Source organism: Heterodontus francisci, chromosome 4 (genome assembly GCF_036365525.1).
Source record: "Heterodontus francisci isolate sHetFra1 chromosome 4, sHetFra1.hap1, whole genome shotgun sequence".
Lineage (NCBI taxonomy): Eukaryota > Metazoa > Chordata > Chondrichthyes > Heterodontiformes > Heterodontidae > Heterodontus > Heterodontus francisci.
Genome location: NC_090374.1, coordinates 66,800,947 through 66,821,170, shown reverse-complemented (window position 1 = coordinate 66,821,170; position 20,224 = coordinate 66,800,947). Strand labels below are relative to the sequence as shown.

Below are 20,224 nucleotides of genomic sequence, written 5' to 3'. Positions count from 1 at the left end.
TTAGCAGGCGCGCATGGTTACGCGGTCTCAGAGGTGGGCACTGAGGCGGAAGCGCTGCGCGTGCTCCCGCTGGTCTGTATCCGTGCGCGGGCGCCCACGCGTTCACGTTCGCGCGCGCGCGTGTGTGTGTTTGTGACGCTCCGTTCGCAACGCGAGCGAGCGCAGCGCAGCGCAGCGCCGGCCCCGCCTCCTCTTGCTGGAGCTGCTGCTCCGCTAAATATAGAAGCAGATACACACAGACAGGGAGACTGACTAAAGCGAGCAGGGCTTTCTCTCTCTCTCTCACTCACTCACTGCGAAATGGCTCTATCTATAGCTCTCTATATGTCAGTTTTTTAAAGTATTGTCTTTTTAAAAAAAAATTTATGTATACAAATCTCAGTCCTCACAGTCGATTTACCTTCATCTCACTGGTCAGTAAAAATAGAAACTTATTTTCTCAAAAAAAAACACAGCAGTGCAGTTTTAATGACTAGACTACATCAGTAATTGTTTAATGCTTCAAGCTATATGGCAAGCAAATTACGGCCTGTGGATGTTGCTGTGCTTTAAATTGGCCGGCTTCCCCCCCGCCTTTAAAATTTACGTTTGTACAAATCCGAAGAGGGAATTAAATGTTAATACTCTCTGTCATTGTTTCAGCCATGGTTTTGTTTAATCTTTAATGTTCACATGGCCCGTAAACGTGTTGTTGTGGTGAATGATGACGAGCTTTGCGCCGGCTGATTTGTTTGTAACATGGTCGATTCTCTGCTCTCCCTTTAATCCAAGGTGTCAAAGAAGTTGGAGCTTTTAAAGTAACTTTAATTCGCCTTCAAGAGGGGAAAAATTGAGGTCGAGGACGCAGCATCGTCGAGGTTTGTGCGGTAAGTGATTTTTCAATTCAACTGTGCATCCACTTTTCTCTTGTTTCTAGGTTCTGTTTTGACATGTGCGGTCCGTGTGAAAGTACAGAAATCACACAATGACTAAAATGGAGTTAGTGTGCAATATACCTACAGATGCCAAAGCGAGAATGGACAATGGCTTGTTTTCACTTTTAATTTACCGCTTTTATACTTAGTGTTTTCAGTAATATTGCACGATGCGATTAATATTTTTGGGTGGGATTTCTGTATTTCGTGTTTAGTGCCCTAAATATTCACTGGAAATGGTTTAATTCCATTTGAAATGGCATTGCAGAGAAGCTCTGATACGGTACATTTGATCATTTAGGCATTGCTACTTGCTGTTTACACATTACTGGGTAATGAAATTGCCATGACAGTATAGTTTACATCATATCTGACTTTTCTTATGTTGTTTCTAGTTTTATATTTAACAATTTGTAGTGATAGGCCAGTGACAGTTCACTCTGAAAGTGAATACACGATGCTGTACATACTTTCCATGCACTCAAAGAGTGACTTTCATTCTGTATTTCATCTTGTGCGGGGAGAGTCATGTTACTTGAATTATGTTGCATCTCTGGCTGAGCTTGTTTATTTGCGATTTTCTCAACTTTGCCATTATGACCAATCTTTATCTGTAGTGATTTGCACTTCCTGTGTTGATGCTGTCCAGAGAATTTGAACTCCACGCCGTCCGTGAGAAGCTGCTTGTTTTAATTTCCAAGTAGCTGTTCGGTATAACAGGATTGTTGTAACGTGGGCTGTCAGTGCTGGCGCAGTAGGAAACGCTCAGACGGTGGAATGTGTCGAGCTGCTTTCCAAGTCATACTGCTGCGCAATATACTGAACCATGCAATCTCATAGTGCACCTACATCTTACCAATTCATCATCATAGACAAGCCTACTTTCATTTTGTAACACTTTCTTCAAGTTACAGATAATCTTAGTCCTATTTAACCCTCACAGCTATCCCTTATTTTCAGGTTTCATCCTGATCTAAAGTGTATTTTTAAAACTTTGCTACCTTTCCATTCATTTGGTTTATCGATGCATTCTTAAAGATTAAGTCTGTTTTGCTTATCATCCCACATACTATTTTCTAGTCTTTCTCTATAATGCTAAGTGCTCACAAAATTTCAGGCAATTAACTGCGAGGGCATAGAAGCATGTATGCGTTGGTTTAACACAAAGTAGACTGAATAACAAGTGGCTTGGTTCTGGCTCATGGCAGCATTAGAACAGCACCATAAAAGCGTTTTGCTAAGATAAAACTCCAGATTGTAATGAAGTTGGCAACATTTTCCCATAGTTTAGTAAGAAAAGATAATTTTTCCAAGTTTAACAAGGTTAGGGGAATCCATATACTGTAGAAGGAGCCAGTTATTCTCTCAATCTTCTTTGTCCCTGTAGATTTTTAATGTATCAGACTAATGGCTGTAATACATTATTGTACACCAAGTTACAAAAATAGTGCCAACGTGCTGTCAGACAAGGTCATGCTCAACATTAAATTATCAAAACAAAATATGACAAATTGGAGGCGATGAATACCTATTATACAGAATACATGGAAGTTAGTGTGTAATGTCAAGGTGAAAAGGAGTGTAGTCAGCTTGTTTATCCTGTGATGGGAATCAGTACTGGTTAATCATGCGTTATAAAGGAGCTAATATGTTTTCTGTCTTGTCTGGTGGCACGGTATTTGTTTTAGGAAAATCCTGAAGATTTAATCCCGCCCCTTTGCAAGAATGAAACTGATAATCCTTTTGACTGGTTTAGGATTGTGGGAGAATACTGGTAGTTTTACCTCTTCTTCCCTGCCGCTGAGTTGTTTACAGCAATATCTAGTGATTTTTATCGACAGTGAATATATGAGAGTTCAGACTTCTACCAGTGGAGTCCAGCGACAGTGGTCGATCAAATAAGTTCAGATCTCCTCTCCGAGCGCAGCACGTTAATCGGGTCCAGAGCAGGGAGACAGTAATTGTAGCCAAGGTTCAATCATATGCACACCTTCCTTTTGGAGAAGACTTTTTCTGGGAAGATTCGACAGTGAGTGAAATTCCGTCATCAGCTAAGATAAATTTCGTGACAAATATTTAATGTTGCATTTGAGTTTCTGCAATACTTTATGATTGCCTCTTGCGAGTTGGTTGTAAACTTCACTTCGCCCCAATATCTTGACAGAAGAATTGCAAACTACTGCGACCTGCTGTCAATATTCATTTTTCCGTGTTTAGGCGTTGTTGAGGTCGCGTTGTTTGTAAGATGAAACCTGTTACTTTGTGATGTCTGATATGTGGTGTTGTTGATTACGCCCAAATGTTTTGACCTTGTAGTGTGTGCTCCGTGTTCCTATTTGACGTTAACATAAATGAACACGATATTGGCTCTTTGTACATGGTATTTCTTCTTCTTGGAAGTGTGACATATTAGCATATTGCCTGTAGTAATCTATACTTTTATTAGCCAGCTTTTTCAAGATCTTTAACTCTTTAAGAGAATTGACCGTATAGTATGCGTGCGTTTCCACGTAGTTTTGAAACGCCCACTGCAAATCATTGCAATATTTGAGTGAAAGGCGGATATATCATATTGAAAATATCTTCTAAGTAACAACGAAATGCATAAATGCAAAGACATGTCAAAGGTCAGAGCATTGGCGCAAAGCCAGCATTTGGGTCTACGTATGATTTGTTTGATCAGGTGGAGTGAGCATTTTAACATTACAAACTTGAAGATTCCTTGGCGCTGATTTTGGTTTTGAGGTTACCTCTATTTCCTGGTGTCTCCGTATGAATACATAGGTAGGCAGGAGCCCTGGTGTGCCAGCCTGGGAAATGACTACTACAGTTTGTTTTTGCTGGCAGCGTTTGTTGGGTATGGAAGTGTTGCATAGAGAAGATGTTCATGTGGAGTATAGTAAACGCAATTTCTGTTGGTTTGGCAATGTACCTTCAAAAATATCTGCCTATAAATCCATGAAACTCCATTTTAAAAAATTTTTTTGGCAGTACTTATTTGTGTTACCACTTTTTACTATTTGCTTTCAGATGCTTCATATGAAAAATCTTTCATTTTTATGATATTTTCACTCTTCACCTATTTAGTTTGCACCAAATAGATATATTTTGACTTCCCCACCATCCATCCTCCCCCAGCTCCTATATGTAGATTGAAGACATTCTTGAGTTGATAATATCGTGGCATTTACATAGTTACATCAAAAAATGGGAGAGAACTTCTTCTCCAGGTCTGTTTTGACTCATAAAAACTCATTTGTTTCAGTTAAGGGCAAACAAGAAAAAAAAAATCCAGCATAAAAATGTTGTGTTTTGTAGGAATTCACTAAACCATATAAAATCAATATGCATACATAATCTGACCTTTTTGTTGTTAGCATGAGTTGGTTACATGGACTTGTATATAATATATGCAAGGAGGTTTTCTTCTATGGGGATACAGTGGTATCAGATTATTTAAAGTAGTTATATTAAAGTAGGCATTTATTTTGATCAACATCTAAAATAGAATTAGTGCAAAAATGGGTTTTCATGCATTCTTTTGAAGTGGCAACGTGTAGGTTGATGGTAATATCCTTGAGTACTGTTTTGATGTTTGGTCAGTACAAAGTTTGTCACCAGGTACCCAGAAAAGATGACTAGATAGGAGCATGCTACTGCTGGCATGATATGACATTGTAACTTAGTATCAAGGCTTGTAGGACAATATTTCAAAGTTGACATGTAATTATCGTTCAGATGTTTATTGATGTAGTTCAAGAGCATCCAGTGTTCAGAAAATAATTTCCAAATATTTAGATTATGATATTTCATAATATCCCAGCCAAATTTTGAATTAACAGTTCACTATGAAATAAATCATAATTTTAAAAAAGAGGTGGATTGGTGTGCAGCATAATCTCGGACACTGAGCATGAACTAGTCGGTTTTTATATTGCAGGAATTATATCTAGACCATCAATTTTTTGCTGAATCAGATCAGATATATTAATCTGAATAATTGCTTATTGCTTCTGTAGGATTAAATCCTAATCTGCTCTGGCCTAAGGCAAATTTATAGCATGTGGATATGCGATTAGAGATATATTCATTAGTACTTTAATCTTGTAGTCACACAGGCATTTGTACAATAGAGGGCAAACATTCAATGTTGCTTGTCATCTTCAAGAAATCAGACAGGCTTTCACAGGCAATTCATGAAAAACCAGCAGTGACAACAGAGTCTTATGTATCGTACAAAGGAAGGATTAGGCGGTTCACGTGTCATCCTGATTGGCCAGAGACCAGAGCCGATTGCTGGGGCATGGCAAGGCACACTCCAGTTACAATTGATTATTATGTGAGGAGACAGTATCCCTGTTGGTTGGCCGACATAGGAAGTAATCTAAACTGCTAAAATCAAATCTATACTGTACCTCCTTCAATTTACTCCTGCTATTTCTCTGAACTTGATGATTATTTATCAAGCTAAACCTTACAGAATTTTCTTGTGTCGTATTATTCTAAATTGTTGTGAAAAATAAAACTGATATGTGATAAGCATCATGGATGCACATAATATAAGAGACAGAATTGTAAGATTTTTATGTAATGTATATTTAAACATTGGTATTTCATGCTATTTTGTAAAAAAGTAAAGTGCAGCTAAAACTAAATTGCTTCTTTTGAAATCAAGTTAGAGCTGTGTGTGAAGAAGAATGCTAGTATGATTGCCAGATGTAATTCCATTAAAGATTTATGACAGATGCATTTTGTACAACATTAAGTTTGAGCTACACTATATAGAATATACAGGATATCTTGGAAAGCAGAACTATATACTGTTTCATTCTGACAAAGGTTAAATAAACTATTTTGCAGTAACAGAATGATACAGACACACAAAACTGCTCTAATACATGCTGCATAGAGACTAAATTGGGATTTTAATGCTGCTTAACGTCAAAATTACATGTAGGACCCCAGGAAACACTTACAAAAAACTGAAGAAGACTTAGAAGAATCAGAAATGTCTTATTCCGAGAGTATACTGTAGATTTAAGTTGTGATTTTTTAAAAGTTTGTATTTAAAGATTATTTATTTGCATTCATACTGAGCAACATAGAAAAACAGGTAGTGCATGAAATTTTCACAGCTTCACTTTATAAGAAATATTTTAATTTTACATATTTGTTATAACAATGGCACATTTACAGTGGTACAATATGGAAATCTTTCTTCGATTATTACAGTTTATTTTTGCTGCAGATTATACTGTGGTGTGGTATTGTACATAAATGTGTCAGTTTGGCAGTTGAAATCGAAACTTGACGTTTGGAATATGTTGCTCGTTGGTGTAGGACATCAAAAATCGCTAACATTTCATGTAAATTCTTCATCAGCATTAATGTAGGCAGTCAATTCTTATACAGAACTTCATTGCAAAAGCTGCAACCAATCAAACTGACTTTTTTATAATTTGCTGTCTTTCCTGTGATTAATTTTATTGTTCATAACTGATCTGTAGAATTTAAATTTGAGATGAAACATGTGATTAATATCTCATTTGACTCTCATTTATATGAGTGTTTATCGCAATTGTAAATATCAGAAAAGATGTTACACTTAATGCAGTTTTTCTATTGTTTGATGTTCAGTAGTCCTTTATACAGTGACATTTCAACTCACTGCACTTAAAAAACTTCACTGCTATATTTTAGAAGAAAACTATAATGGTTCAATGGCTAATATTCTATGCTTAAACATTGCAGTACTCATAAAAAAACAAAATCTAGCAATAAAGGTGTAACCATGGCTTTCATTTTTGTTATTTTTGATGTTGACAATTGAGAATAATTGTTCATTATTTTGAGTATTGAAGACATAAATTTCAAATTAACTTTTACGTATGTTGAATCAAGTATTCTTAAAATTATTCTTCCAATGGTGAATAAATATGAGCTGTTTGTGTCAAGAGGTGGGGCCAAATTCTGTGATTTTTCAACTCAACAGCTGAGCCTGTTGAGGTGAATTACTGTTGTTTCTTTTGTAAGTTTTTCATTTTTCTTCTCCCTCAACTTAGGCCTCCTTGAGCTATGCATGCCATAGTTGGATGTAGTTAGCTGGAATCTATCACCCAAGGTCCATCAGGCCAGAAACCAGTTGCAAAGAGAGGCAGCAGAGCAAGTATTATTGAAGATTCAAAGTAGAAAATGACCAGCAGGAGGAATTTATCTATTGGGGAATCATGGGCACGATTCTGTAGTTTTGAAATACCAAAATATATTGTAGAGCTTTCTGGTTTTGTGCAAGCCTGGCTCAGTGGTGTTACTTTCTTTTCTGAGTCAGAAGATTATGTGTTTAAACCCCACTCCAGGATTTGAGCGCATAATCTAAGATGACACTTCAATGCAACACTGTAGGAATGCTGCATTGTTGGAGTGCCATCTGTCAGAATAGATATTAAACCAAAATTCTGTCTGTCTGTTCAGGATGTAAAGGTCCCATTGCCCACTTCTTTCAACAAAATCATGGAATTTCTCCAGTATCCTGACCAACATTTCTCAATCAGCCAACACAACCTAAACAGATTAATTGGTAAATAATCTCATTGCTGTTTGTGCAATTTATCTGTGTGAATTTGGTTGCCTTGTTTGCCTATTTAACAAAAGTAATTGAAGTAATTCATTGGGTGTGAAGTGCTTTGAAATATCCTGAAAATGTAAAATGAGCTATATTAATACAAGTTCTTTTTTTCTTTGTAAACATTTTAGTTTAGTTTTGTGAAGAGAAATTATAGAAAAAAATTAATCTGTTTTTAAAACAAATAATAGAACTAATGATGCACTTCTGGTCAGGGTACTAAACAGCTATTGGATGATAAGTCACTGCGGTTTAAAAAAAAAATCATTGATTATGAAAGTACCTTAGAATGTCCTGAGCACATGATAAGGCACTATGCAAATGTAGGTTCTTTTCTCCTGAATATATGAACAGGAGAAGACCTCTGATCCATCAGCTTGCCTCACATTTAAGTAGAATAATAATTGTAGCCCCTGATGTCTCAGCCAGTTAATCCAGGAAGTAGCTAAACCATATAGATCATGAAGGTACCAGCTTTGATCTGTGGTCTATGCTGTGTTGGCTAAACTCTAGGGCAGCAGTAGGGGTACTAAAATTAATCTTGGAATAGGGATTAGAGAGACCAAAATCAGTCAGGGTTTCTGCTCCTAATCCTTACCCAGTAGCATCTATTGGATATGTGCATGTGTGACTGGTGGGTAAAGATGCATAAATTGTGGCCACCTGGATGAGTTAGAGGAGAATAGAAAGGGAAAATAGAATGACTGCTTTTTGTAAATTAGTTTTTTATTTCAATGCTTTGACAATTGTTGCACATAATAAAGAGAAGGATTGGTATATTGAAATTGTGCACAGCATCGTGGCATTATCTGGAGCCATTGTTAGCGAGTGTTATAGAAGCAAAATAAATATTTGAATCATTGCCACATTGTGTGTATGATACAGTGTGATTTTTGTACTGATGAGCAAAGTGAATGGTTTAGTAATCAATGTTCCCTCTAACTTCTGTTTGCTGTGTGCGCCTGGGTTGTTGCACTGTGTGGTCCCTTTAAGATTAACATGCAGCGATGGATGCATGCATCTTAAAAGGAAAGCGGCTTGTACGTGGCCTGTTAGTTCCCTGCACAGCACATTCCTGATTGCTGTGCAGCTTAGAGGGAACATTGTTAGGAATTATTAGTAAAGTTCAAAATCAACATTTTGCATGCCAAAGTTTGCTAGTATTAATAAGAAATCAAATTAGCTCAGATGTGAATTATTTGTAACTGAAACAAAAGTGTTTAAAGAAATGGCTGCTTTTGTAAAAAAAACTCTATTTGTTGATTTAAATGTGAACATTTATCTTGCTGAAAATATTATTACCCCTTGAATGCATAGATGAAATCTAGATATGAAGGCAAAGGGTTAAGAAGAACGACCATAAAATATGTATTATAAACCACACCTTTATTTTCCCATTATCATTTGAATGCAATCTAAGTCATACCCTGCATTGTTTAGACAAATAAACATGTATAATATGTAAATTATATGCCCCGTTTTTTGCAGTAATGCCAAATTCAAGGAAGATAGAGTTTCTACCTTGTAATGTAATCCCAGATCTTATCATTAGGGCTGTTATTTTTCATATGTCAGATTTTTAGGCATGTTCTGGTGATTAATTTTATACAATAAATTTCAGTGCTGTAATGCAGCGCTACATACTAGGATCATAGACTTATAGGATGGTGACAGCACCAAAGGAGGCCATTTGGCTGTCTCTCTCCAAGAGTAACTCAGCTAGAACTGCTCCCCTGACCTTTCCCTTTAGCCCTGCAAATTCTTTCTCTTCCGGTGCTTATCCAATTCCCTTTTGAAAGCTGCGATTGAATTTGCCTCCATCACACAATTGGGCAGTGCATTTCAGATCCTAACCACTTGCTGTGTAAAGGGTGCAAGAGCACAACTTCCAAGTACTCATTTCCAGATATAAATAATTAATATTGCTATACAGTAAGCAGAGAATATATTGTACATCACATTCTCAAAACAGTATGGTAACAGTTTTGAAGCAAACTATTGTTTTATGGAATCTCACCCATTCCACCTATCAAAAGTTAAAAGCCTATCGGGGCCTGATTTTAACTCTGTGTAAGTGGATGGATTTTGAATGAGTTAAAATCTCGCCCCTAATCTCAGCATTATTAACTTACTAATACCATACAGTCTGCTCAGCGTAAGTAAACTGACTTCAGTTCTACTATCCAATTTGATCAATTCCTAATCGACCCAAGGCCATTGAATGCCAAGATGCTCCTGAATTACTATACTAGGTATCAAAATCAATAATATAAGTAAAAACTTAGCTCAGTTCCAAGTTCAGTTTTTTTTTGGTGTAAATTTGTTTGTTTATATGGGTTTGGCTTGCTTCTTTAATGGCCAATTTCACCATTTTAAGAGCCACCAAGTCTGAGAATACCAAAACCCGGCTTTGGACCTGTTAAACATACCCAGTGGTAGATTAGTTCATCTTTATAATTTATGCTTCTTCTTGGATATTATTGCACATGAATCTCTCTCTCTCTCTCTTTGGTCTCCTTGTCTCGAGAGACAATGGGTAAGTGCCTGGAGGTGGTCAGTGGTTTGTGAAGTAGCACTTGGAGTGGCTATAAAAGCCAATTCTGGAGTGACAGACTCTTCCCCCCTCGCACCCCCTTCCCAGCTCACCCCCGCACTCCCTTCCCCCCACACCCTCTTCCCCCCACACTCCCTACCCCCCACCCCCTTCCCAGCTCCTCCCGCACCCCCTTCCCCTGCACCCCCTCCCCTCCCCCCCACACCCCCTCCCCTCCCCCCCGCACCCCCTTCCCAGCTCCCCCTCACACCCCCCGTACCCCCTTCCACCACCCCCTTGCACCTCCTTCCCCCCTCACACCCCCTTCCCCCTCGCACCCCCTCCACCCCCTTCCCCTGCAGCCCCTCCCCTCCCCCTCTGCACCCCCTTCCCAGATCCCCCCTCGCGCCCCCTCCTCCCTTGTACCCACTTCCCCCCATCCCCTCCCCCTGGCATCCCCCGCACCCCCTTGCCCCCACACTGTCCGCCCTTCCCTCTCCCTCCATGAAATCACACAGCTTACTTGTTAGTGCCCCTGCTCAGGGATAGGAGCTAACAACCCCACTGCCTTGTGGACGTCTCGGGAGAGACGAAGGCCAAGGGAGTAAACCCTCACAGAAAATCCGGAGCAGAACCCCTAAGGCGGTCATGTGTAACCTTTGGCATGTTTCTGGCAGTTCCTGCAGCCATACTGGTGCCAGATGTCGTGCACTGCACTCCTTTGGACCCCACTAGGAAGGCCGAGAGCGGGGTTTTGACGCTTGGGCAACTCACAACCTCCATACATCTGCCCAGGCATGCACCATGGAGAGGTCACTCCATAGTCACCTCACAGCGACCAAAACAACACGGAAGGCAGCAGTTACGGGTTATTGCACATGAACATATACCAGTTAACTGCAGTTTTCAGAGCCAAAATACTGGGCTGAATTTTACTAGCTCTCCGACGTTGGGGGTCGTGACGAGAAAATCCTTCTGGAAGAGGCCCGCCTCAACCCCCGACGCCAAGAAGGTCCCGCCGCATTTTACCAGTGGCGGAGAGGCCTCGGTGCGGCGCCCCCCCCCCCAACCGTATGGTGCAGAGTCTGCCTTTGCATATTAAAATTAATAAGAAGTCCCATGCCTGCGAGGCGAGACACTGGTGGGGAGGGGGGAGGAGGGAGAATTGAAATTTTCAGGGCGGGAGCGGGTTGGGGAGTGGGGAAAATACTTTGTATTGGCTGAGGGGATGGTGGGAAGGGGTTGAAGGGCAAAGATAATGAGGTTGGGGCAGGGGAGTGTTTGGGAATAAAGTTGATTTTGATTTGGTGCCTCAAAACCAAATATTAAGGAGGGTGGGGTGAATGGGGGGAGGTGGAAAAGGCCTCCAGCTTTTATTTAATTTTTTAAAGACCATGTACAATAATGCTCCTTTAAATATTCAAATTTCTTCTAAGGGCTTGAAGTCCTTTAAAAATGGCGCTGGCACCTGCGCGGTGGCGCTGGATGCCATTGCCGGGTCGGAGCTGCCACCCTTCTACATAATTGGGGGCAGCTGCTCCGCCCCTCCATTTAAATGAGTCCCAGCTGAAATATCGTAGGGACTCAGCAGCGGCGTCTCCGTGTGGGTGAAACGACGAATTCAAAGCACTAGTAAAATTTAGGCCACTGTCTCCATTCCCACCCCCATTTTGTTAAATTTGTTACAATAAAGGTCATTTTGATTTCATTGTATAATATTGTTGTCCATACGCACAATGCAACCTTCAGCAGTAGAATAACACTGCTTCTCTTCACTAGTCTCTTCCACCATTAAGAAAGCTAATCTGCTAATTTTTTAAATAGATTAGTTTACCATTTGACTATTGACCAGCTAGGGCATAGTTTTAATAAATGCCTTTTTATGGTTTTCTTCTCCCTTATTTTTGGTCATTTGTTTTCCTTTTTCAAAGGTCTTTTCCATTTATGCCCAAGAGAACAGGCATGCAACCTGGTCATAAGCCTCTGCCAGTTCTGCTCTTATACTGGCTGCTAAAAAGTATGTGAGAATGGAGTTCAACAGATCGCCTTCTGATTATCCCTCCTTCTCTTCCTGTGGAAAAGTCCAGTCTGGGAGAGATTGGGATTTCATGATGTGTAAACTGATACTTCATTTTGATGTATCATCACACTGCCTTCCATTAATAGCATATGTAATTACAACAGGATACAGTAGCATTGTGGCTGTGGTACTGGGCTAACAACTTAGGAGCTGTGAGTTGAAATCCTAACAACATGGAGGGCTGGATTTTGTTCCCAGCCCAACGTGGGGTTCCGTGGCGAGTGTGGAGGCGGCAGAAAATTGGAGCGGCAGCCGGGATTGCTGGCCCCAATCTTCCCGGTAGCGAGGAAGCTCTGCACTCCGCGACAGGACCTGAGTTAGCATATTTAAAATACCTATTAGCATGAATTAAAATGCAAATCGCAGCGATCTTTATTTCAGTTCCCAATCTTCAGCGTGATGTGCGGCACTCATGCGCCTTCACTTTCCCGTCCAGGAAAAGCTGGTGCCATCGAGGTGGGAAAGGGGTGAACTCTGCACTCTGATGGGTATGTGGGGCGGGGATGGGATGAACTCTGCACTCTGATGGGTATGGGGGGGGAAGAGGTGAACTCTGCACTCATGGGTATGGGGGGAACGGGTGAACTCTGCACTCCGATGGGTATGGGGGAAGAGGTGAACTCTGCACTCTGATGGGTATGTGGGGCAGGGATGGGATGAACTCTGCACTCTGCACTCTGATGGGTATGGGGGGGAAGGGGTGAACTCTGCACTCTGATGGATATGGGGGAAGAGGTGAACTCTGCACTCATGGGTATGGGGGGGAAGGGGTGAACTCTGCACTCTGATGGGTATGGGAGGGGAAGGGATAAACTCTGCATTATGGTGTGCTCTTTACAGGGTTGACAGCCTTTTAAAAAATGGGGCCAGCAAATGCTCCTTCAACAGGTGACACCGTAAACGGCATTGCCGAGGCCGCCCCCACCACATGATTGGGGGGCCGCCATCAATATGTAAAGTGTCTGCCCACCGTGTAATTGTGACAGCGTGGTGGCGCGGGTCCTGTGGGTGACAATCACAAAGTTCCGGGCCCGCCGTCGCTTCTGGCGGCGGGACTACAAAATCCAGCATGTGTGAAATTGTATTCAATAAATCTGGAATAGCACCAGAAAAAAAGACCATTGAAAATTGCTGGTTTGTCATAAAAATCCAGCGGATTTACTAATGAGAACGGATTTGCCACCCCTACCTGGTTTGGCCTACACATGACCCTAGTGGTTGATTCTGAAGTGCCCCACAAGTATTACTGCTTAAGAAGACCCACCCCTCACCTTGTCAGGGCAACAGGGTATGGTGACTATAGGGAATAAATATGTTCTATGGTAAAACTCTCATATTAGAAACTCTTACCTAAAATAGTGAAATTATTGATGTTCAAATTCCATACAAATAGGGCAAAATGAAGAAGCTTCCTAAAATTAATAGCTCTCTCTATACAAAATTATATTTGAGCAACCAACTACTATTTCACTCATGACTTTTAAGGAAAAAGATTTTTTAAATATTCTGTGACCAATTAAACTATTCTTATTGAAAGTCTACTTTAAAAAACTAGTAAGATCCAAATGTTTTTTAAAAAGCAGTAATCGAATATTGTAGATGCAGCATAGAACTAAAATATTACACAACTTCTTTACAATAAAATATACTTTATGGACTCTTCAGCTGCTTCCTCTATATAAATGTATGTTGAATAAAAAATCATGTGCATGAAGTTACTATAGAATGATTTGCGCAGTCAACATTTCAGATGATAGCATGAACTGTGATTTAAAACTTGAACATTTGTAGTCATTGGAAGTAAAAAAATTGTCAACTTATGTAATCTACACAAATTCATTGCATTTTTAAGAACTTGTGGTGTTGAGAGAGATGATTTAACTGTCTCATTAGTGAGATAACCCTGATGCGATGTAAAGAAATATGCACAAGATGTGTGACCTAGACAAATGGCATGACACAATGTCATGTGACTAATAACTGCACTGAACAAATATAATTTTTTGTATTACGTTAGCTGGATAATTACAATGTAATTGTATGTTTTATGTATTTTTAATAATCATTACGTATAACCAGCGAGAAAGAAAAAATGCATTTTATTCAGTAGGGAATCAGTTTTAAAAATCAATTAGTTTATGTTAATTGGCCACTTGATCCGCTAACCTAATTCCTTGTGCAATATCTATGCTTTCTGTGTAATACTAACTAGGCAGTAGATGTTTTGCTTAATTGTTCAGAATAGAACAATGGCTTAATGCTAATTTTGTTTCATGTTACAAAGTCAATGTTTTATTCCTTTAAAAAAAAGGTAATAACAATGACCTATTAACATTTACTTCAGGACTGCCAAACAATATGAAGCTGCAGGCTAAAAGGTTGTAGGTGTTGAACTGATAGGCACAGGATTATAATACAAATAACTTACGCAGCCAGGAAAGAATCTCTTAAAATAAACTTTGCATTGAAGTGTCATGTATTGGATTCTGAACAGTAGGATATGTTTTACAATGAGTTCGAGGATGTTACTGAAAATATATACAGAGATAAATATACCACATTTAGGTAAGAAGGAAGTTCCACATCTATCTCTTTTCACTAGAATAAAATGTCAATATCTTCTTTTTTCACTCTAACTAGAGGTGAGCAAAAGATCTTCCATAGAACCTGAACCATATCTGACTTGCAACATTGCTATTTCCTCTACCTACTCAATGACAGTGAAATCTTAGCTTTTGCTTGTGAAAAGAAAGGCTGACATGAGGGAAACTTAACTGTATTAAACCACTCAGATTCAGATAAACTCAAATTTAAGGCCTGACTCATCCCCAGTGCTAATATTTGATTGTTATCAATAATACGGATATGATAGTATTGCATGTGCAGTCTACACGTGTGATGCATTTACAGATTCTAGTAATCGCCTTTTATGTACAGATTACACTGTTAAACCCACTGCTGACATTTAACCGGTCATCCAGGCAGATGTATTTCTCTGATGCACTTGGGCAGTTGATGCTTTTCATTGCTACAAGGATCTTTGGTTTCTTAGGATCAGTGGTTTAAGCCATAAAAATCCATATTATAGCATTTATAATAGTTTGAGTTTAAATCAGGTTTAAAACTGTTATGATTGAGGTGTTCTTGCATAGCTGAGGCTCTTTGCAAAACATTTAGCAAGATTGACTTTCAACACTAATGAGTATATTTGCTGTCATGTATAATGATGGAGCTATATCCAGAGATTAATCCTTTGGGAAATTGAATGCTGTTGCGCTGTACCATCTCCAATTAGTAAAATAGTGTAACAGATGAGTTTCTGGGGATAAAGCTTCAACAACCATTTTGTTCCTGGAAATATCATTGGTTCATCATATTGTTTTGCCATATATGTTAACAAAAGCATTTATTCACCCTATATTTTAAATAAATAGTTTTGTAAGGAGAATACATTAATTTGATGTGTTATGACCAAGGCGGAAGGAGTGCACTGTCTTTTCTAGTCCCACTTCTCCACAGGTCACAACACAATATTACCGATACAGCCAATGATATTCTCTATTTTTTTAAATCCCAGAACAAAATACACCAACCGGGTTTCTTTAATAAACAACAAAATTATCAGTTTATTATAAAACAAGGCTTAACCAGTAACGAACAAGACTTAACCAGTAACAAAGCAAAGCATTTACACACTGATTAAAATATGAAAGTTCCCTTTTTAAAAGTTCCCCAACTACACTCACATACACACTGGAAAAATGCAGAAATACACTCTGCAGAGGTCTGTTACAAAAAAAAGACAAAAAAAACCTACTTGGCCAAATACTTGTTAATTCTTGACGAAAAAAGAAAGAAGATATGGAAGGAAATCAGTTGTCCCTTTTTTGGTCCAGCATCTGGGTATACTGAGATGGGTCATGAGGGATCATTTCAGAAGCATTCCGTTCTGGACACATTGAGAATTATTCTAGTAGGCTTTCTTGGAGAAAGTGGCTTCAAGGTTTTTCTGCCAGCACACACTTGAATTGCAGAATTTTCTTTTCAGCTCCTCAGGAGCTATATGGCACCAGGGTTTCTTTTTCACGCTGAATCTTGGCAGGATTTCTTCAAAAAGGTAGAGAAGGAGGTGAGCTGGGTGGTTTATTTTATCCTTGGCAGGAAAACACCAACTGTCTTCAAACAGTTCCCATCCCAACTAAAAACTGAAAACAATATTCAAACCCCAAACAGTGAATCAACCTCCTGACCTCCATAAACCTTGACATGTGGCTTCTCTGTAACCATTTTTCCCCAAGTCACCAAGGGTTCTGCTGTTTTCTAAGCCCAAATCACAGCTGGCCTCCAACACAGGTGACTTTCAAACAACATCTTGTCCTGTTGGTGAACTTGGTAAAAACAAAACTACATCCATTAAATCTTTTCAGTTTTAACACAAGTTCTGAAAAAAAAATTAAAAATATTGGAAGCACTTTCATAACACGTGACATATTGTGTGTTGCAAACATTAAAACATTCTACAAATAAATGTTTCACACACATTGAAAGAGTTACTATAAAAAGCTGCTTACTGAAATCTAGAACAATATATTCTCGGTTTTAAGATTTTTGTCAATAACTTTCATCACAACTTTTCAAAGCAAGTGAAAGATACGTCTGTGGACCAGTTTATTGGGATTTCATGATGTTTTGTAGCATTTGTAGGTTTCAGAAAGGCAATTCTGGCTTGTGAATCTTCTTATTTAGAACTTGGTATGAATAAATTCTTTTTGAATATATTTAAAGTAAAACACAAAACTGAACTGACAGCCAACAAATTCCTTCATTATTCTTATTCACATTAAAACATAATCAGCTGTGAGACATTTAGAGTCATAGAGTCATAGAGTTATACAGCACAGAAACAGCCCTTTCGGCCCATCGTGTCTGTGCCGGCCATCCAGCACCCAACTATTCTAATCCCATATTTCTGCACTTGTCCCGTAGCCTTGTATGCTATGGCGTTTCAAGTGCTCATCTAAATACTTCTTAAATGTTGTGAGGGTTCCTGCCACCACCACCTCCTCAGGCAGTGCATTCCAGATTCCAACCACCCGCTGGGTGAAAAAAGTTTTCCTTAAATCCCCCCTAAACCTCCCCTGGTTCTTGACCCCTCCGCTAAGGGAAAAATTTTCTTCCTATCTAACCTATCAATGCCCCTCATAATCTTGTACACCTCAATCATGTCCCCCCTCAGCCTTCTTTGCTCCAAGGAGAACAACCCTAGCCTTTTCAGTTTCTCTTCATAGCTGAAATGCTCCAGCCCAGGCAACATCCTGGTGAATCTCCTCTGCATCCTCTCCAGTGCAATCACATCCTTCCTATAGTGTGGTGCCCAGAACTGTACACAGTATTCCAGCTGTGGCCTAACTAGTGTTTTATACAGCTCCATCATAACCTCCCTGCTCTTATATTCTATGCCTCGGCTAATAAAGGCAAGTATCCCATATGCCTTCCTAGCCACCTTATCTACCTGTGCTGCTGCCTTCAGTGATCTATGAACTATGGATTTATTACAACTAGTTTTAGCATTCTTGGTAAAGACTTTAGCTCTGGCTTTATTTAGCAGTAAAAAATCACTAATAGAAGCTTGAATACAAATGAGGAAGGAAAATACATTGGCTCCTTTGAATTAGTTTCCATAAGAACTGTGGAAATATTAGGTGGGTTTCCAGAGCAGGCGTGGATATTCACACCTCATCGGCTGTTGTGGAGAGTGCCATCAGTGTACTGAAAATCTGCGTGTGAAGCAAAACTTGACTTCTTGATTGGATTATTGTGCATAGTAAAGCAAGCACAAGGACTGATCTTATGAAAGAATTAGTGAAGAATAATGCAAATTGCAAAGAGGCCATCAACAGGTTTAGATCATATTGTTGAAGGAGCTTATTTCAAAACAAATTAGCTTGGCTTTTCACAGTTTTCTCTTTTTTTCTATTTGTTTTTGATTTGAAACATCCTTTTGCTGTTACTTAATGGAAAGGTAGTGGTAGCTGCTGGTACTCATATTTAGAAATTTGTCCTACAATTCTTTTACATGAAGTAACTGAAAAAATGTACTTTACAGACATGTCAGTACATTGTCATTGGACACACTTGAGGCCTGGTTCATTATGTTGTAATCAGTCTGACAAGATGTGCTGTATACTAGCTGAAAGAGGGGATGTTCTGTGTAGTAACCGCAGTAATCTTGGAACAAGTTGGTTCTTCCAACTGTTTTTGGTCATTATCATCTTTTGGAGAGAGTGATGGATAAAGCCACTAATATAACAAGTGTTTTTTTTTGCCTTTCACTTCTCAGTGATTTTAAAATGTTCTCAAAATCTAATTACCTTTTGCTGGGAAAAGAGATTTACAGTTAAATACAATAAATTAGATTGGATTCTGAGCTGTTTTCCATCAGTTATCCTCCATTGCTTTCATTTTTATTTCTATGCAAACCACAGGGGTAATATATTCATAACATCATAATAAATCTAGAGGTGTCAACAGAATCTATCAGTGTTCCATAAATGCTAGTGCCTAATCTATTTTGCATCCTACAGGAACTTTATTCTGCACTCTAAGTTTTACTGATATTATCTTTATTGTCATGAACCCCTTCAATGAAAGGGTTACACATATCTCTGTTTAGAAGATATAGTAAACATTGTAATCCTTGTTTTGAAGTTGTATTAGACATTGTAATCCATGTTATGATCAGCTAATATATTGCGTACAAACCTCCATATGACACAAGAATTAAATGTGAATGAACTCCCATGTTTAACATTTTTTTAAAATGGCTCTATTCTGTTCCAGTTTGTAATTCATACACCTTACTGCAGACACAAAGACGAAAGCAAGTTTCACTTTCACAGTGTATTGAAAATTGTTGTTCTTAACAAGACTTGCTACATATAGTTTCATCAGTAAACATGTCAAACCATATTGGACTTTTGGTCTTTCATAATAAATATAAAGTTTCACATGTAGGGTTTCCCCAGAAAATTAATATTTGAGTTATACAAAGTCAAAGCAAATTAGTCTGGGATTATTTACAGTTATCACGAATATTCTAATTTTTTTCTCAAATTCTAACTACTTCTGATCTTAGAGCCGTTCATTTGTGTAGATAATTTTCTGAACTATATTCATTGTATCATTCCATTATCCAACATTATGGTAGTAATACAATCTATGTAGAAGTAAGGTTTAGTTGTGCTATTGTGGTTTCTATAGCTTTGTTAGATACTTGTAAATCAAAACAATTGCATTTGTAACAAATTGTGATTACAGTAAATCTGGTTTCAGAAGTTTGAACAGCATTTTAATCAATTAAAAACAATCTAATAGAGGCAGAATTACATTTCCTAATTAAGTTCATGCTAAAAGTTTAATTTACTACATAATTTTAATTTCTGGGATGTCTGCAAGATCTCACTATGTTCCATACACACAAAATTTTAAATATTTAAAATATGAATGCATTGTCAGTTCATAATCAAGAAACAATCAGTCAACTATTAAATATTAGTAAATGGTTTTCATATTTGCTCAGAATTTTGTGGCATACAGCATTGGTATTGAGTGTAGCATTAACTAAGCTTTTTGAATAATCAGGAAAAAAAAGATTGAAAAGTACATTTAACATGGATTCCCTGAATATATCTGTGTATACAATATGATCAGTCAGGAAAGGCAAGAAAATATTTCCACTGTCATCTGGCTCTTTCCCAGCAGATGTATGCAATCTACTCTGCTGTCACTAACAGGGCTTATTTTGTGAAAAGAACATGTCAGAACATGCCATTGTGTTTGCTCTTAGAAGCTTTTAAAATGATGATCAGAGTTGAGTATAAGTTGGCCTACTTTCAGTATCTTCATATTGTAGAATAATTGATGACAATTAAAGATAGTTTTTCCCTTTTTTTTGTACCCTCATGTCCTTGCCATAATTTGGCAGGCACTACATATCCTTTTCTCCGGGGAAATAGATGTTCAAGGCTGTCATGTTTTCAGTGCCCATCCAATCATTTGTTTCCCTCTCTCCCCTT

At 38.6% G+C, this 20,224-nt stretch overlaps 1 protein-coding gene across 6 annotated transcripts in view; it reads left to right on the top strand.

Moving 5' to 3' along the window:
• Nucleotides 1-212: 212 nt before the first annotated feature.
• The window catches only part of mef2cb (myocyte enhancer factor 2cb), a 314,026-nt gene continuing 294,014 nt past the window's right edge, over nt 213-20,224 (top strand). For 5 of the 6 annotated variants that reach the window (XM_068029659.1, XM_068029657.1, XM_068029658.1 and 2 more), the window contains exons 1-2: nt 213-413; nt 772-866. The gene's annotated coding sequence lies outside the window, so the exon portion shown is untranslated. Of the gene's footprint in view, nt 414-771; nt 867-2,656; nt 2,944-20,224 lie in introns of those variants that run through there. The other variant, XM_068029655.1, reaches the window with a different exon arrangement.